The following is a 20,309-nucleotide window of genomic DNA, read 5'->3' as shown; positions in this document are numbered from 1 at the left end:
TTCCATTAAATCTACACGGGCTAGAAAAACCTGAAAACACACACACTCACATACACATACGTACACATACCCTTTAAAATATAAAATATTGAGAGTATTTTAAAACTACTTTCCATTACCAGAGGCACAGTACATTACTACCATATGTTTCATTCCAGAAACTATGGAAAATTACTTGCAAGGCAGTTTTGAACTATTATAGAACTAAGTCCTGTTTATCATTATTTTCCCTTCACTAATGCATCTTATAGGAAGGTACTAGAAAGGGGGGATATGGGAAGATACAGTCCTATCTAGAACAGAAAGAGAAGCAAACAAATAATCTGTAAAAGTTATTGTTTTACCCAATCTGTCTTTTTACACAAAATATGAGCTTTAAAGTTTCTTTTCACACAGCATAACAAACTTGTGATAAACTGTAAATTATTCTCTAATATCACATGCTCTAAAAGAAAAATGGCTCAAGAGAAGCTGCATCATTATGGAAAAAAATGTGAGTCAGTAGAAAGATACTCTGATTGCAAAAAATTAACAATTTTAACTAGCTCCATGAAAAAAAAATTAAGACAGTTTTACAGTGTAGCAATTCTGAGACTACAAAGCTGGTTTTGCTGCCCATCAAAGTTAACATGACTAGAACTGGATGTTTCATTCCGAAAGGTTTAGGGAAGTCCCTCTCCTGTAAAGTGGGTACAGTAGCCACCACAGGCAAACAAGTTTCCTAAGTTTCAGATATAAATATACCTCAATGCTAGGCAGACCCTTCATTTATCTAAAACATTTTAAAGTAACACTTCATTCAAAAAGGGAAACATAGTAGTAAGCTAAAGGAGTCTCTTTGTTCTGTAAGTCAAGGATCAAAATCAAAGGCTGCTGATCTAGAGAATATTGAGTGTTTGAGAAGAACCCGCAAAAAATGAAAATTCTTCAGCAGCAAACTCCAAGCAACTCATACAATCCCCACCTGTATTAGTGGATAACTACTAGTGATCCAGAGGAACAAAACAACTAAAATGTTCAAACCCAAATACACAAAATCCCCAAACATTAAGCCTCAACCACAGTTCCTGTTGGTATAACTTACACATAGATTCTCCTTAATAAAAAATAATTAATGTATAAAAGAAAGCTTTATTGCACAGCTTCATCAGTAATGGTAGCCAAAACTAAAATTTAAGTGACTATCAGAGAGAACTTTAGTCAATTGTACTACATAGTACATTTCTTTTTTCTTATGCTTTTCCTTTGTAGGCCATATTACAAATGGCAGGGCCTTAAACATAGGGTCTGAATAGGCCTTTTTGACTCTCACGTGGATAGAACAAAATTGCCTCATTAGAACCAGGCTATCTTTTGACTCTCAACATTTGTGGCCTTCTAGTCATGGTTTTTGCTAATGCTGTAAGCAACATACCAGGGTCTACAAAAGGGAAACTGAACTGGTGAGGATATGGATTTGCGGTTTTAGGAGTCCAGTCTCTCCATATAATCTAGCAATTATTAGAAAGCTGCGAAGTTAGTTTTTTATTTCGGGGGAAATCAGTTTATGTGAGACCGTCGAGATCCAGCATTTAGTTAAAAATTCACGCACATAACTTTTGCAAATGAGAGATTAAGGAATTTATGAGACAGCACGCTGGCTGGTGCCCTCACAGAGTTTATTCACCTGTAAAGTGTGAACAATTTATTCATAAGTGATTTACCCATTACAAACAAGGTCAAATTATTTTCCCTCCTGGGACCAATAAGTAATTTAAATGCTCAAGGGACAAGAGATGACATACAGCAAACATACTAAAACTGAGACATAATTTAGTTGAATATCCTCACCCAAGGAGATTTTTATGCCCCCCTTGACTTAATGAAGCCAATAATAGACACTATTAAAGAAATGGAAACACAAGCTATAGGATTTTCCAGACTTAACCAAGATTATCACAGAGAAAAGTCTGAAAAACTAGTTAGCCATCAAGATTTTCTAGCCTTTCACTATGAGAAATACTTCTCTACTTTAAAAGAGGTTGCCAATTTATAGCATTAATAGAACAGTGCTCAGAAAGCCCAAGAGTGGTGACACACAGCTTTGAAATATTTTGCTTCAGACTCCAAACGTGAAACCCACGGCATGTTTTATGATGCTTTTAGTGTCGACCCAAATTTGGACCTAGGAATTATACTGCAGTGGCAACAGATACCATCACCAACTATACTTAGTCCTTCTCTAAATAAAGGGCTTACAAATGATGATTCTTAAGAGTTTACTAATGAACATGACCTACGAAAGTCTCCCAAAACTTTGAAAGATTTTTTTAAAAAGCCATTGAAAGTGCTACTCTTCTAGGATGTAATGCATGTAAGGAGTATACCTCAGCACCACTCACCTCAGCACGCAGGAGTCTCCCAGCCAGTGAGAACGAGGTAGTCTTGAGGAAGGACAGCACCACACAGGTATTCTAGGAGGATCTACACAGGCACCTGCAAAAAGTGTGTAAAAATTAGTCCTGGCTCATTTTTATCTTAAAAATACTAAATCATTCCATTTTAACATACAATCACCAAAGAGCAAAATACAAGTACATGGCTTCAAATAAATTTCCCAAGAATTTTCCTCCCCTGACCCCACTCTTCCCCCTTAGCCATTTGAATTGCAGTTCTTGTGGGGTGGGTTTGTTTGGTTTGGTTTCAATTAGCATTTTTGTGCTTTTGAAAAAGGAATTTCAGTTGTTTCTATAAAAGGTCATTTGATTGGCCCATGGAGTTCTAGGAGAGACTTTGTGTCTTCTTTTTCTACCGACCCCAGCTCCCTGTGATACCACACTAATTTCTTGAAAGCAGTTTTACATTTGGAAAAATTGCCTAAGGCCAGGGCTAAAACTGAAGTTGAAGGAGACCTCTCAGGTCCTAAAAAATAAAAACAAAAAATACACTGCACTTCTCCTTGGTGAGTACAAATTCCTACTACTGACTAACCTAAGAAAGAGGGTAACTTGGCACCGTTTCTTTTGACCATTTTATTGCCTAATGCTGTGAGAATGTGAAACTTTGCCACAACATTAGCTATAAAGAAAGCCCAAGGAAGAAATCTTGGCCACAAGATGGGAATTGATGCAATTCATATGTCTGCCACATTCAGACTATGCCCTTCACAGATGTTTCTGCATTTATTTATAGAAAGATTTACTTTAGCAACAAGACCAGCTTCCATCAACCATTTTTTTTAAATCTATCCAGACACGAAACTACTTTTATTATGAATAGAAAATGCCACCCCCAAATGTTAAAATCCTTAAATTTCTTAGTCATGAAATAGTATGAAATATCAAATTAGAGCACAAGGAGAAAGAGCTGGCAGACCTCAAATCTGATGCAAATGTAAGAAAATATACACATTTCAAACACCATTGAGGAAAGGGGAAGTTAGTCGAAAGTTTCCCCTTTCATAGCTGGGCTCTCCCTGCACAGCTGCTATATCCCTGAATGAAGACTTTGTCTCCAAAGCTGGTTACTACACTCACACTTCATATAACTTAATAGTTGTTATAAAAATGCCAATGGCTTCCTGATTATTTTTTACATAGTGCTAGAGTTGTAACACAAAGGTGCATTAGTGCCCGCTTCCAAATCTTAAAAAGGTAGCAGTCACATTAATTTTTTTTTTCCTAATAAAAATATATAGGTTTAAGCTAGCTAGATATCACAGAATTTCGACTATATCTTCTTATACCAGATGTTGGGTTAGAGTCTTCTGGCTTCAAGTAGACCTACCTACCTACCTCCTAAAGAAGCTAAAAGAAATATACACATCTGAGGGTGACAGGATTTGGCAAAAGAGCCTGTCTGTGGAGGGTGTCATCCAAAAAGCAATGAAGGGTCAATCCTGCTGGGAAAGAGGACTGGGTGGCAAATTCAAAACCAAGTGAGAAGAGACTAAATGGACTAACAACCACCCTAATTCCCATCCTTGGGCCTGGGAGCTGTCTGGAGTCTAGCCTGGTTGTCAAAAGTATTCTTACTCACCTAAATCAAAATCTCTTCCTAACCAACTTTTCTTCAGCAAAGCCTCATCTCTCTTTTTAGTTGTGTTTTCAAGAAAAACTTTTGAGAGTGGGAAGTGGATAGCTGAGAATGAGTTTCAAAAACTGACATATAATTGTTATCATCTTTGTCCATAAAATAAGGTTGTCACTAGAGCCAGAGATTTAAAGGCCAAAAAGATTATGGTGCTTATTCTCTCATATGTAATTCACACTGACACTAATATATATGCAGAGATTAAAATCTCTCCTTCTTAGATTTTTATAATTGCAAAATTCACTTTGAGATGAGATGAGCGGTGCAGGGAGCAGGAGCAGTTCTGTGGTACCCTGGGAATGTAATGTGCTCAGGATGCCTCTGGGAAATGCCAAGCTTGACAAAAGTCAGGGCTTGGGCTCTTGTGAACCTGCATCCCCTCCCCACCTCCTGTCGATTCCTACAACCTCCTAACTACTCAGCCCATTGTTCACTCTTCACCAGGTCACTGGTGAAGATCCAATCCTATCATCCTACTGCTTTTGAAAGTCTCCACAAAAAAGTTCAATCTTCTTTTGTTTGTCAGGTAACTGCAGTGACAAAATGTTCCTAACCACAAATGCAAATATGAGCTCTGGCAGGTGTGGGAGTACTAGGAAGGCAGTGAGAAACAAGAGCTTAAGTGAAGATGGTCTCAGGAAACTGCATGCACTGCGTTTTTTCCACGAGCCCCTTCGCATCCCTTCCCGCGGCTGTCCAGGCCCATCTCCAGTGTCTCCCCTGAAGCCACCACGTGGCATACACGGCCTCACCCCACTTCAGTTTCCCTGCCTGTCCTTCAAGTTGGCATCCCAGGTGCAGGCCTTACCAAATTTTTATGCTGGCCAAACTCCAACTCACTCTCCAAGACTCCACTCAAATATGACCTCATCACTCCCTTATCAAAACTAGTCACTCCAGGTATTCTCAAGTGGCTGACACTTAGTACTCACTGGTACTGTTCATCAAATCCTCACAACAACCCTGAGGCAGGTAATCTGTAATAAGGGAATAATTAGAAAAGAACTGAAAGGTTAAATAACCAGCCCAGGGTCACACAGCTAAACAGGAGAGGCAAGAACTGAACTCGAGCAAATTGACTTCAGAGCCCATGATCTTCAATAACTATTTGAAATGTTTGCTTCTTCTTGAGGGCAGAGACACTTTGCACTGACACCTGCATTCTCGATGCCTAGCACGTAAGTGGGGCTCGATAAATATCTGCTGAAGGCTTGATGAATTCAGAGGGTTTTACAGAATGGCAGCAGATTGTACAGTGGTTCTGAGCTTATCCTCAATGAAAGTTCTGCTTACCTAAACGATTCCTTTTACCTAGATACAATACTCCTATTACCACATGTCTGAAAAACAGGTATCTATTATACTTGAAATGACCATAAATCAATGAACGCCAACATGTAATTGTGGGGAAAAGAAGAGGATAAAAATTGGGGAAGCCCCACCAATAATTATATTATTTTTGGTAAAACTTAAGGTGATTCAAACATTAATTGGACACTTATAAAAATGTGCTAAGGATTAAGCATTCTTTTATTATGGCAGCTAGCTTCCATAATGGCCCCCAATGATTTTCACACCCTTGTGTATTCTTCTCCTACAATGAACAGAGGTAACCTGGACAGCCCATAGGATATTTCGGAATGATGTCATAAAGACATGGTAGCTTCCATCTTGCTCTCTTCGATCACTTGTCCTGATATGAGCCAGACATTCAAGCAGCCCTGTGGAGACATCCATATGGCGAGGAACTGAGCCCTCCTGCCAACAACCTGCGCAAATTTGCGAGGCATGTGAGTGAACCACCTTCAAAGTGGATTTTCCAGCCCCAGTCAAACCTTCATGTAGGCTACATACAAAATGGACTGACACCTGGGTTGCAATCTTATTAAAGATCCAGAATCAAAATCATTCACCCAAGCCATTCCTGGATCCCTGATCCAAATAAAAGAGGTGAGAGTTTAAAAAAAAAAAAAAAAGAAGTTAGGTCTCTAGGCATGGGGCAACTTGTTATGCAGTAATACGTAATTAAATTAAATAGTTTATAGTAATGCAAATAGAAGTTATTGATGTTAACACAATATCAGGTTATTGCAATTCCTAAACACTAAACACAAGCAAATTAGAATGCTCAAGAATAACTCAAGAGCAAAATAAATTCCAGTTTCCAAGAGGCTCTGCTTTTTTTTTTTAAACAAGAGAAGAATGCAAACCCTTCAATTCCTTGTAGATGTTTTTTAATGACTGCTGATTAATTGTTGGGTGTGTTCTCTTCCTTCAAACTAGGCCCACCAGGAGAGATAATCAATAGACAATACTGACATTTCTACTACTGTAAAAATGAGAAGAGTTTATTGCTCTGGTTATTTAAGTATTATAGGTCAGATAAAAAGTCTAGAAGTTTTGGAAGAAACCAGCTACTCTCTACTCTGTGATTCCAAGATCCCCAAAATGTTCTTCTGTGTGTGGATTTTTTTTTTTTAAAAGCACATTTCTTTTTATTGAAAAGAGAAAACCCATTTGAAATTCTAAATATTCAACTACAAATAAACTATGGTAGCACATTTTCATAGGTGATATCCCTGTGCATCCACAAAATAAACTATACATATTATGGAATTCTAAACTACTCCTAAATTTTTGTTGTCCAATAAAAGAGTGGGAATATTTAAGGTGGTTTTTTTGCCTTGTCATCAAAATACATAGACACACATCTCCACATATAATTCAGTTCTGCTAACAGCAAGACACAATGTTAGTAAGGAACGTATCTTAGGTTTTACACAGTCCCTGTGAAGGTTAATAAGATGATCACAGAAACAATAAGGGAGATATTCTGTGGAAATAAATCCATTATGATACTATTAAGCTATATTAGCTTAAAAAGCAGAGAACAATGGTAATACCAAACTTAATTATTTATATAATAAACCTTTACCAAGCTCTTACCATATTTAAAATACCACAGGGATTACAAAGATGAAGATACGGGTTTCATTCCACTAACTACAATATTTGTGAAATGTAACTAATGTATAGTAACAATAGTATCAAATAAATGTTTGATAAACACCAAAGAGACTTGGAAAAAAGCTACAGCAGAGTTCATATAAGAGAAATCACTAATGGCTGGAGGATATCCAGGAAGCCTTCATGAAATAAGCCCTTTATGCTTATATATGGCTGTAAATTTTTTAGCTTTTTCACATTAATATGTCAATATTCCCATTATACAGGTTATATAAAGTTGAGGTTAAGATTAGGTGACTTGATCAGGATGCAGTTTCTGGCATTAAAAAGTAATAACAGGCACTCAACAAATAAGTGCCAGGCACCACTCTATGCCCAGTTCAGACACTGTTCACAACCTTGTGAAGGTCAATCCTAGTCTCCATTTTGCACATGAAGAAACTAAGATTTCAGATTTAGTACCCTCCCAGGTTCAGGTGGCTAGTAAAGGCGGAGCCCTGATTTGAACTCAGATGTACTTCATTTTAAAACTTCTGCCAGACTCCTACACTGGGTAAATTCACCTATCCCATGCTGCTCTTAGCAAATGTTTGTACTCTCTACTGTACTTCCTCCCACCGCCATGCCCCACCCCACCCTTGACCTAATAAACTGATCCATAAACCATAAGGAATTGAAATGCATCCTTGTTAGTCTTATGATTTGTTATTAAATGTTATGCAAGAAATCAGAAGAGTGGCAGATGAGATGAGATAAGACAAGAAAGAGATATGATCAATTGTGTTTTAAATAGCTAAGTAATCATTTTTGTCTAAACCAGTTTGGAAAACGAATTTCATCAACTTTAGTAGACAAGCTATAAGATGACTATTTGAATAAAGTATTCTTCTCCTGGATAACACTTCAATATCTCACATAACAGAGAGCTTTTTTCGGAAAACCAACTTCGGAGTTTTGATAAGTATTCATCATATTATTTAGGTGTCTTCTATTATTCCAATTTGAATCAGAAAGAGAGGGGTGGGGGGAAAGAAAGACTGTTAAATGCCTATAGATTAAAAGACAAATATAAACCACATTAGTAGTAGAAACTGTGTTTCACTATAAAACACACATCAGAAAATGTGAAATCAGGACATATTAAAGGTTTACACCAAGGAAGCCCTGAGAAAAGAACAATATGGCTGTGGGTGTGACCAGTGATTGTAAGAAAACGTATGGTTGGGCCTTAGTTTTAGGAGAAAATATTCCGACAGGCAGAAATGTTGGGAGGGAAAGAAACCTGAAGAATAGACAAGTAGAATCATTCTGCAAAGGAGACATCATAAATCTGTCTTTACTATCACTTGGTAAGTACGAGGCTCTGTTGGACGCACAGTGAGTCTGCAGAAGAATTCCGGCAAGATAGGCATATCCCTCAGAGATGCTTTCTAAAATCAAGAAAAATTCAAAAAAGCTAACTAGTTTTTAACTTAAGTGAAGACAATTACAAAGGTAATTAAACAGATGCTGTGAACCATCCTCCAGGAGATACAGTTTCTCTAAACATACTACAGGAATTCTTGGGAGGTTTCCACACTGTTTTGTGTTACTTGTTTAGACCCATTTCCCTACTGTACCATGGAATCTCATCCCATTTCTTCCTTATGGTCCCACCACCTAGCACAGGATCTGGCAAACTCAATAAATGAGGACCAGAGGAAGGCCAGGAGGGGTTCCTGATAAAGCAGGGATTTGACATACTATTTCCCGGACTGGCCGTGCAGGTGGCTGATACAAATCTCTCTTCTTCTCCCCTACAAGAAATGATTGTTCAGTGATGGGGGGAGGGCTATTTTCTAAATAAAAGAAAAACATTTTTATTAAAACGAATTGTGACTTTAAGTTGTATTTTTGTACTAACAGAAATGAATCCCAAATAATGATTGCAGTCACCATTCCCCAATCACCCTGGAATTTTTTCTAAATACTACAGATTGCTCTAGTTAACCCCATCTTAGCTCATCAGATTTGATTATCCAGCTTATTGTGTGAATTAGCCATCTGTTCAATAATACTGCTACCAGACAACAAGAAAAGTTTCAAGATTGCTTTTAAAGACCTGACAGTTTTGAGTTGAAGGCTGTCTGCACTGATGTTTTATACTTTTTCCCATTTTGTTCCCTTTATGGTCTCAAAAAAAGTTATCTTAAAAAGAGCCTACTAAAAAAAGTAAGCTCAACTGCTAGGAAGGAATTCATTTTTTAAAAAATAACATTAATTTCGACCGGGCATGGTGGTTCACGCCTGTAATCCCAGCACTTTGGGAGGCCGAGGCAGGTGGATCATGAGGTCAGGAGTTCGACACCAGCCTAGTCAGCATGGTGAAACCTCGTCTCTACTAAAAATACAAAAAGAAAAATTAGCTGGGCATGGTGGCGCATGCCTGTAGCCTCAGCTACTTGGGAGGCTGAGGTAGGAGAGTTGCTTGAACCCGGGGGGCAGAGGTTGCAGTGAGCCGAGATTGCGCCACTGCACTCCAGCCTGGGCGACAGAGTGAGATTCCATCTTAAAAAATAAATTAATTAATTAATTAATAATAAAAAAACAAAAATTAATTTCAAGCAACAATGACCTTCATTCTCTTTTTAAAACAAGAGCTGGTAGAAATTTTTGCATAGAATTTAAAAGGCAAAAAAATATAGAAAGTGAATAACATTCTACTGTTGGATAGAAAATGAATTACAATATGTTGGAAGGTTCAAGTATATTTTAAACAACTATTTAATTTCCTAAATTGACCTGTTGCATAATGTATGTTAATTCTGAATATTGTCCTTATTTCAGTTCAAAGAAAAGCATAAACAATAAAGCCACTTCAACTTGAAGAAAAAATTATCTTTAGGTTTAAACACGACTTAAACCAGGCACTTGTACAGATTATACTTTACCTGTTTCTGAAACCTTATCATTTCCTGCCTTAGTGCAGAATTACAGCATCCCAGTTTTTGGCTCAATTTTGGTATACTCTTTCCTCTTAATGAAAGCATATATCGGTTATAATGCTGTGTTAATAACATTCAATTTGGCTCCAGGCTAGCCAAAAGAAAGCTAAGAGGCATGATTGTATAGCTCACAAGATGTACTGTGGATTTTGGTCAGTTCATATCATGAACACTCACTGCCTAGCAACAGCTCCAAAAGTCAAGAGTTCAATCCTGGGCCAGGCATGGTGGCTCACGCCTGTAATCCCAGCACTTTGGGAGGCCGAGGTGGGCGGATCACCTCAGCAGGTTGGGAGTTCGAGACCAGCCTTATCAGCATGGAGAAATCCTGTCTCTACTAAAAATACAAAATTAGTTGAGCATGGTGGTACATGCCTATAATCCCAGCTACTTGGGAGGCTGAGACAGAAGATCACTTGAATCCGGGAGGTGAGGTTGTGGTGAGCTGAGATGGCGCCATTGCACTCTAGTCTGGGTGACGAGCAAAACTCCGTTGCAAAAAGAAAAAAAAAAAAAAGTTCAATCCTGCCCCAAGTTACAAAAAAATGGTAGAAATACACAAGTGACACTGTGTACGAATCCATAAGAGGGGAGGAGAGGATAAAGAAAGGAAATTAAAGCAAAGAGAAGAGGCAGCAAAAGAAGAGAGAGGTAGCAGTCAGTACGTAACTACGAACCTTGTCAGGGTTATAAGAAGCCAATGGCCACTGGAAAGAATAGGTAAGACTACAAGAAACACATGAAGGAGTCAATGAATGTCTAGTCCCTACACAATTTAGAGGGAAACTGGGTTAAGAGGAGCAGCCAAAAGAGGTGCTCTAAGAAGTAGTAAGGTGCGCTTGAAGGGCTTGAAAGCTGGGAGCAGCCTGCACATCATAGCCCCCAAAAGGGCACAGAGAACCTACAAGTCTTGATAGTCCAGTGGACCAAGATATGTGAGGTCATCCACCTTGTATGAAATTAAGGCTTCGAAGAGAAAACTGTCCTTTTCCTCTGTACATTCTAGAGGTAACACAGATAATAGCAAACATTCTTATTTTAGCTCTGCTGTTATGTGAACCTGGGACAGTCATAACCTCCCTGAGCTTCAGTTTCCTCATCTGCAGAGCAAGTTCTTGGGAATAAGTACACCTGGTGTGTCTTTTAAAAACTGTTACTGGCAGGTTTCTATAGCCCTGGGAAGTGCAGGATCTTGGAGGAAGAAGAACTAATGAATGTAAATCAAGGCCACGCCTACCCTCTGGGTAGGTCTGAACCCAACTTGGGATGCTGGGAAACTCTACTGGATATAAATATCTTACCCCTTTAAGACTGAGGACAGACTCTGCTACAGGGTCACAGAGATCAAGAGAATCACTTGCTACAAGCCAGCATAGAAATAAACTTCACCAAACACTTCACTTTTATAGCCCTATGTGCCAAGCCACTGTTCAAAGTACTTTATGTATGTTAATTCATTTAATTATCTTAACAATCTCATGAAACAGGGGTTTTCCTTATTTTCTGATGATATAAGAGGCACAGGTAGTTAAAGAACATATGTCCCAGGTGTCCCTGCTAGTAAATGACAGCCCGCATACGAATCCAGCCCTGTCTGCTGCCATCTGTGCTCCTAACCACACCACATAGTGCCTTTAGCCAGGACTCCACAGCCCTAGCACTGCACTGCTGAAAGCTTGCTCTCCTGTCCTTTTTCTCCCCCATAAATATTAATTTTGGCGACCCCTCCCTAAATTCCACATCTGTAAGATGGGGATAAGACCACTTCCTTCCCTGTGAAGTGGAATATTTTTATGAGAAAACACCTAACAACAGTTGGCACATTGCAGATCCTCGATAATTGCTGATTTACTCATTTACTTCAAGTAATTATTATCCAGACAAATGCTGCCATCTGCCTACCCCTCCTTGTTTACACAGAGCTAAGGCCCTGGCCAGAGGAACTGCATCCCTGCACTGCCATAGACAGAAAACCATAGGATTTAGTCTCTGAAAGGCACCAAACTAAATTATCCTCATGTATGTCCCTTCGGTGGATACTACCTGAATCTACCGATGCCTTCAGGAGCTGTGGACAGCAGAGGATTTGTCTGATCCCAGCAATGAAAGATCCCTTGTTTCTGAGCTATTATTTTATAATACAGTAACATGCCATAGGGTCTATAGCTACAGCATTAGATGCCTCCCTCCCACATACAAAAAAAAAAACCTTTAGCAAACCATCACACTACAGAACATTTGTGGAACTTCTTGGAACTCATTTCTGATAGGTGCAGCAAAAAGTGCAATACCCTGGGAGTTAAGAAGGTTTGCATTAAGCACTAGCAGACGGACCTGGGGAAGTCAAAACCACCCACAGTGAGAATGCATGTGAATCTGCATCTGAAAAATGAAAGGCTCAGGACCAGGGTGGTGGTTTATATCACCACCCTGGATGCTCTCCTCTGGACACATTCCAGTTTGTTAATGTCCATAAAATTTGGCACCCAAAACTAAAGACAACTTTCCAAAAATGGTCTGATCAGCATAAATGACTTACTGCCTGTGTTAATCCTGCCTTGACTTTTAAAATTAATTTTACTAAATGTTGAACAGGCAAAAGAGTACTCATAAAATGAGTAAGGTATAAAGAACTGAAACATTCATGTACCCACAATGTTAAGAAGAAAAAGTTACCTCTGAAGCTCCTTTTGTGACCCTTCTTAATCCACCCTCTTGTCCTCCACTAAAAGGTAACAATTCTCCTTAATTTTGTGTGTACCCTTGCCTTTTAGGCAGGGCACAGTGGTTCGTTCACGCCTGTAATTCCAACACTTTGGGAGGCCAAGGTGGGCATATGATGAGATCAAGAGATCAAGACTATCCTGGCCAACATGGTGAAACCCCGTCTCTACTAAAAATACAAAAATTAGCTGGGTGTGGTGGCGGGCACCTGTAGTCCCAGCTACTCAGCAGGCCGAGGCCAGAGAATCGCTTGAACCCGGGAGGCAGAGGTTGCAGTGAGCCGAGATTGTGCCACTGCACTCCAGCCTGGGTGACAGAGCAGAATTCCGCCTCGGAAAAAAAAAAAATTATACATACAGTTTAGGCCGGGCACAGTGGCTCACACCTGTAAGCCCATCACTTTGGAAGGCTGAAGCAGGAGGATGGCTTGAGCCCAGGGGTTTGAGACCAGCCTGGGCAACATAACAAGACCCGAATCTCTACAAAAGAACCAAAAAAAACCAAAAACAAAAACAAAAACAAAAAAACATGCCTAGGTGTGCCAGTGCATATACTCCCAGCTACTGAGGAGGCTGAATGAAGGAGGAGGATTGCTCGAGTCCAAGAGTTAGAGAGTGCAGTGAGCAATGATCATGCGACTGCACTCTAGCCTTGGTGACAGGGTCAGACTCTGTCTCCAGAAATAAACAAACACATGCTTGTATCCCTATATACTACTTAAGTTTTGTCCAAATTTCTGAAGTTTGTATGAATGGAATCATACTACATAAAATCTTTTAGAACTTGTTTTTCTGCTGTTGATGCATGAACTAGTAGTTCATTCATTTTCAAAGGTGTAGAAAGGGCTGTTAGTAGGCTGGCACACATGAGTATGGGCTGGGGCTTGCTGTTTACGGGCAGCAGCCACACTGACTGCATGGTGTCTACACTGTACAGGTTGTTCATTAGTTTTAGTATCACCCCTGTCCTATAGTAATCCACTGTACAGATAAACCACACCTTATACTTTCTGCAATCCATGTTTTTTTCTCCAGTTTTTTTGTTTTGTTTTTTTCTTTTTTTGGTGCCATACAAAGTGCTCTGAACTATGCTGGACATGTGCTGGGTTGTAGGGTATACACATTTTCAATGTTATTAAAATCAGTTTTCTTTGAAACTATGGTCATGGCCCACTATAGTTTAAAAAATTTCCTGGGTTGGTTCCAACATTTTTAATGAAAAAGAATAAATAAGAAAAGCAAAATAGCAGAGAACATTACCTTTAGTAGAGAACTGATAAAATCAGCTTCTAGATACTTTGGCTTAAATCATACACATGCATACATCATATGCATACACATGTGCCAGTAAGTGAATTTCTTTCCATTGGTCACAGTCAAAAAGCTCAGAACTGTCTTCCAGTTGCTTAATTCTTTCTCTGGCTATGTCTAATTTGCCATTAAACCTATTTGCTGATTTTTAAATTCCAATTACATGTTTAATTTCTCCAAGAACTATTTCGTTTTTTTCAGATCTTTTTTGTCATTTTTATATTCACTTGCAATTTACTCACACTTTTAATCTTTCCATTTCTTTAAAAGTTATTTTACATTCTTTCTGACAACTATAATATCTGAGATTATTACACATCTAATTCTGTTATCTACTATTTTGGCTGGTTCTATCGATGATGGCTTGTTTACTTTGTTTTGTGATTCTTGACTGTCATTAAAAATTTCTTTAAACTTTTAAACTCTTAAAGGCTTGCCCTGAAGAAAGATTCCTCCAAAAAGGACCTGCACTGGCTTCTGCCTTGTGCTACTATAGTGGAACCACTCTGTAACTATACATTTGCCTTTTCTTTGGACCACCCATAGGTCTAAATTAGAACTGCAAACTTCCATGAATGCTGATTATTATTGGTTATAAAATATTAGGCAGTTTTTCAGAGATTTTCTGTGGACTGGGAGGTGGTCAAGGGAAAAGTTGTATTTCTAGTTCTACAATACACTATGAAAGTCGTCTTTAGGGGTCCCAGCTGTATGTGGAGACACTGTCTACGAAACTTTTTTCCCCAAAGCAGGCTCTGGGCTTTGTCTCTTGTCTCCAGCCAACAAGGGCACCAAGAAAATTCAAGCTCAATTGGACTCAGCAAGTGCTCTCCAACCATGTGTTCCCCTTATCTCTCTGATTTCTTGCTTTCACTTTCAGGCCAATGTTTGGTCTTTTATTTTCATGTTTTCTTGCCATTTAGAGATGCATCTTACATCATTTATCCAGCATTTTTATTTGTATTCATTTTTACTAGAGGAGTAATTCAGAGTATCTAGTCTCACATGCCATCAGAAACCAAAGTACACTGACATTCTAAACAGCCATTATACCGAGTTTGTGTTGAACTAAAACCATTATGTCTTTTTCATATGAACTATGTTGTTTCCTTATTCCTGCACTTGCATAACTACTATTTGTAATCTAAATGCAGAAATTCATATTCTGACCTATTCAACTTAGTCTGTATTTCAGGGATTGTTTTAAGCTATTAAAGAATTCTCAATCTCTCATTTAAAAATATTATTTACAACTTCGAACTTTTTCAATCACAAATTTAACATGCCTTCTATATTTTACTCTAAGTTGAAAAAGATGTGGAACACTGTATCATTCAGCATATAAATCATTTTAAGTTTCTAAAGAAAAAAAAAAGGATCCACCTGCAAAGTAGTACCCGGTACCACCAATTTCATACCCCAAAAATGTTTGTCTGAAAACGTGCCTTTTAAAAATTCATGTTATATTATCTTTACTTCAGTATCATTTAAGGACGATTATTAAGAAACATACCCTTGAAATAGGGATTGCTATGCCTCCCTCCCATACCACAAATTAAATTTGATACAGACCTAACAATAGGTTAAAGTTAACAGGGAGGATGGCTTTGAAAGCTGTAATACAGAAATAATCAATCATGTTTTTGATGGTGCTGACAAGTTAAAGCCCTGACAAGCAATAGTAAAGATCATTCAGGGAAGGCTGAGAGTCATTCTAAGGTTTAGCTTTTAGCTTTGGTGATTAATTTTACAAGAAACAGCAAGGTCATTCAGCATACCTGCCTCATTCCACCTCTATGAGAAAGGGACCAGCAACTAAAAATCATATTAACATCATGTAGGGCGACCATACAATTTATCAGTGCATGGCAAATGCATCTGACAGCAATAACTTAAGCATACCCTGAGAATAACCCTGTATGGCAGAAGCACCTGAATATTCCAAGTTAGGGAATCCTGGAGTTGTCAACCAGGAGATTTGTTCTTTGTCTATGAGGAACATCAGAACCCCCAACCGTACAACCTCTGAGGTCTGGTGGAATGCAGGCCAGACAGAGGATCATGGCCCTTAGTTTTGGATTGAGGGAAGGTTACCATATGGAGACTGTTGAGCGGGCGGACACTAAGCAAAAATGCTATATAAACTGCATGCTTTTGGGGCTGGTTCTCCTACCCAGTCCACTGCCACTAGACTCTCTTCCTTGGAAGTAGGCCCCCAATAAAACCCCACGTCATCTCGCTTGCTGGCTCTGGGTCTCTTCTTTGGCCTCAGGAATCTGGTACCATCCCTGGTGGAGTCAAAGGGGTTTAACACAACAATCGTCCAGGATGAAAGGTCCTGTTATTATGCCCAAACAACAGGAGTGAGCCAGAACCAACCCAGCAAACCAGGACGCATCCCACCCTGATCATACACTTCCGTCTTTTAATAAAGCAACTGCCTCAGTATACTTACTGCCCATAAAAAGTACCCACCCATTGCCTGTTTTCTACTGGACATCAATAGTTTTAGGATAATATGCTAATAATGCCCCTTAATCCCCCAAAATATGTTTAATATACTGTTAAAGGAGACAGGATGATGTACTTTTTCTTAAAAGTGTTTAAGAAACTTGTCTAAAACAATTCACTGAATTGAAATATCTCATTCCATGAATTTTTAAAAATTAGAGCGATTTTTAAATTATTCTTGCAATGAGACTCTCTCAACAGCCTTTCTGATATCCACATCCCTTCTGTGGCTTCACCTGCTCATAGCTGGCCAAAATCTCTTCTCATAGGACTCAGAACTTAGTACTACCCCCCAACTCACTCCCACCAGCTAACCAGAAGATACTGATACAACTGTAAAGCACAAATCCAGCTTCCATAAGTGTTTTGGTTGGCCAACATAGTGTTTTGATGCTTTTAAAGAATGGAAATCATCCCCAAAAATCTCAATCCCTGAAAAAAAAAACCCCTGTGTTTGGAAGACGCAGTCTCTGGAAGTCCAGTGTTTGGTGAAGGCACAGAAATGATTATGGAGGAAGGGTCTTTCCTACTCCATGCAGAAAACATAGCAGTTACTGCATTTACTCTTTAATCTCTTTTTAAAATTAAAGATAATGACCATTTTGTTGTATATATGGCATTTATCTTAGAATAGTTTATGGCAAGAGTCATATTACCCAACTCTAAAGCAAATATACAATCAAGTTATGAGTATTACAGTATAATGGCCCACCTAGCCAAACAACAACAGAAAGTTCTCGTTTGTGGGTTAAGTACCTTGTTAAGATAAACCCACTGGAGACTTTTAAAGACAAGGTATATTTGCTTAAGTTGGTTTTTAACCATGGAGGTTGGTACTTAGAAAACCTGATGAAAGCAGAAAGAAGTAACCCTTAAGGATAGGAGCTAGCTTCTCATGCCTAAATTTTCATAACTACTACTCTGAATTTTGTCACTGTGAACCTCTATTTAAGGGTCACCTCTTCCGAGAAACCTTTCCTGATGCCTCCCTTCCTCTTCCAACAGTAAAAGCTGGCAGCTGCCTTCCCTACCTGCTACATCCTTCACCCGCCCCAGCAACTGAAACACTCCCAGTACTGCTGATCCACCTCCCCTACTGCACTTGTAAAAACTGCTCAAGAGTATTGTCTTTGTTTCCCCATCACTTACACGGCACCAAGAGGAACATGGGTACTCAACCTCTCTCCTCTACAGTGAAGCATCAAGCATGGAATGGTAGTTAAAACCAACAGTAGTGGAGCTGCCCTTGGCCTCGAATCCTAGCACTGCCCCACCTCTTCTTACCTATGTGAGTTTGGGCAAATTATTCTGTCTCAGTTTTTACAGAAGTAAAATGGGGAATAAAAAAGCACAGACTTTTATGGGGTTATTGTGAGACTTAAATGAGTTAATACATGTAAAGTCTTGGGACCTAGCGCATCACAGATACTCAAATATAGATTATAAATTACCTTTTTTTTTTTAAGTCTCCAATTCTTCGCAATCCTCAACTCAGTGCTAATCTGACTGTTCTTCAGAAAATCCTCAATGATTTCCTTGTTGCCAAAAGTCAAGCCCTTATCTACATGATTTGTATCTCAGCTTTGATACTGCTGGCCAATTCTTTGTTCTTGAGGCTCTTTTCCCCTTTGTTTTTAGGGAGGGCACTGATCTCATTTTCTCTCTCTGGGCTTCTCTTCTTGCCTGGGGCCAGCTGCTAGAGCTCCCTACTGCTTGGTTCTCTCTTTAAACTGCCTGCTGCAGGACAAGCTTATCTACTAGTTGGTCTTCAAATACCAACAATGTGTCCAGTCTGTCTTATGACTGATCATGTCGAATAAGTGACTGGAAGAATGATTGGGCTATATCACTATTTCCAGCCCAAGCTTCTTTTTGAGCTTCTAATCTTTATTGCTTACTGCCTTCTAGGTAATATCCATCTAGAAGTGAACATACTACCTTTTCTTTTTCTACTCCCTCAAATGTGCTACACTTAACTAGCATGAGGTACTGTGACTTCTTTCTCTCTCCAGATCTGGTATCCTATTAGTTATTAAATCCTACCTATTCTGACATCCAATAGTGGGCAAGAAACATCCTCTCTTCCCTATTACCAACGTGAGATCCTTTCATTAAGGTTTCCATGCTCTCGTTTTTATTACTGTGCTACCTTCTGATCTCTTGGCTTCTAGTGCTGCTGGAAGGGAAATAGGCACCTCATAAATAATGCCACCAGAATGACCAGCCTATAATGATCTGATCCCATCATGCCCCTGGTTTAAAAAAAAAAAATTAACCTACATGTATGCATTTGAATACAATCTATTTACTAGCATATACTTAATGAGTGCCTCCCGTGCTGAATAAAGCCCTGAGTCCCAAAGAGTTCTAATAAGAAACTGTTCCTGTCTCTAAGGACCTAGTTTGGCAAAAGCTACTTTGTTGCTTATAAAGTGCACACGCACATGCTTCTGTCTAAAATCTAAAACACTCTGGACTGGAAATGAGATAAGCAATACTAATTATTAACATAGTTTTCTGTAGTACACATATAATTAACGTAATATCAAGAATTAATAAAGACAGGAAGGAGGGAAAGTGGAGGTTTGTGACTGCCACTGCAGGTGCTCTTAGGCGCAGCTGGTCAGTCTAACTTCCAGAATATATAAGGGTGTTATATATTGGCCCAGTCCTAGTCATTTAGGAGCTTAAAAATAACTTGATTTGACCTGAATTAACCAGTGTTCCAGATCGGCTTTCTGCATCAGAATCTCAGAAGCTTCTACATACTCAGCTAGAATGTACTGTATGGTTTTTTAAAAAAATTGTGTTAGAAGGTTCATGTTTGTTTCCATGATAGGCCTGAACCCACTGTCATTAATAAAAAGTCATCAAAGAGAATTCGCTCAGCACAGATAAGCAAGTGGGTAGAAGGGCCAGGCCAAGGAGTGACCCTCTCAGCAACAGGGAGCCACTGAGACAGAGGATTTGAAGAGGAGTGTCGCAAGTCCTATGCCCCATGTTACCACTATGACTTTCCACTTCTACTCTTCAGTGACTGCTCTTTTGAAAGGTGGTACCATGACTTCCCAAGTGTCTCTCAGTGTCAATACCACCCGTCACTAGGAATTCCACAGACTATTTGGTGTCAGTGATCCTTAATGATAAAAACTAGGCCGGGCGCGGTGGCTCAAGCCTGTAATCCCAGCACTTTGGGAGGCCGAGACGGGCGGATCATGAGGTCAGGAGATCGAGACCATCCTGGCTAACACGGTGAAACCCCGTCTCTACTAAGAAATACAAAAAAAAAAACTAGCCGGGCGAGGTGGCGGGTGCCTGTAGTCCCAGCTACTCGGGAGGCTGAGGCAGCAGAATGGCGTAAACCCGGGAGGCGGAGCTTGCAGTGAGCTGAGATCCGGCCACTGCACTCCAGCCTGGGCTACAGAGTGAGACTCTGTCTCAAAAAAAAAAAAAAAAAAAAACTAGTACCTTTGCCCTTACTGTAGCTGCCTCACAACCGTGTTGTTCTCAATGATAATTTTTCAAAGGCCAACTTGGTAACTGTTGGCAAAATCAAAGTATACTTGGTAAAGCAAGATTCTCAATTTTTTTTTTTGCCTTACAAATATTTTAACTTGCATACTTAAGTTGGCAAATCCTATTGCCAGCTAAATTCACTAAATTAGTTACACTTAACTTTGTTAGCTTGCTGAATATCTGAAAAATGGAAAACAATTTTCCTGTTAAATACATGAGGTCAAGA

General features: G+C 39.2%; 1 protein-coding gene across 2 annotated transcripts in view; it reads right to left on the bottom strand.

The window, feature by feature from the left end:
• The window catches only part of RASSF8 (Ras association domain family member 8), a 116,227-nt gene that overhangs the window by 76,187 nt on the left and 19,731 nt on the right, over positions 1-20,309 (bottom strand). For both annotated transcript variants that reach the window (XM_045364890.3, XM_045364889.3), the window contains one exon: positions 2,382-2,475. The gene's annotated coding sequence lies outside the window, so the exon portion shown is untranslated. Of the gene's footprint in view, positions 1-2,381; positions 2,476-20,309 lie in introns of those variants that run through there.

The sequence above is a fragment of the Macaca fascicularis genome, chromosome 11, assembly GCF_037993035.2.
Source record: "Macaca fascicularis isolate 582-1 chromosome 11, T2T-MFA8v1.1".
Classification (NCBI taxonomy): domain Eukaryota; kingdom Metazoa; phylum Chordata; class Mammalia; order Primates; family Cercopithecidae; genus Macaca; species Macaca fascicularis.
The sequence above is the reverse complement of the archived record's forward strand: the minus strand, read 5'-3'. Positions and strand labels throughout refer to the sequence as shown.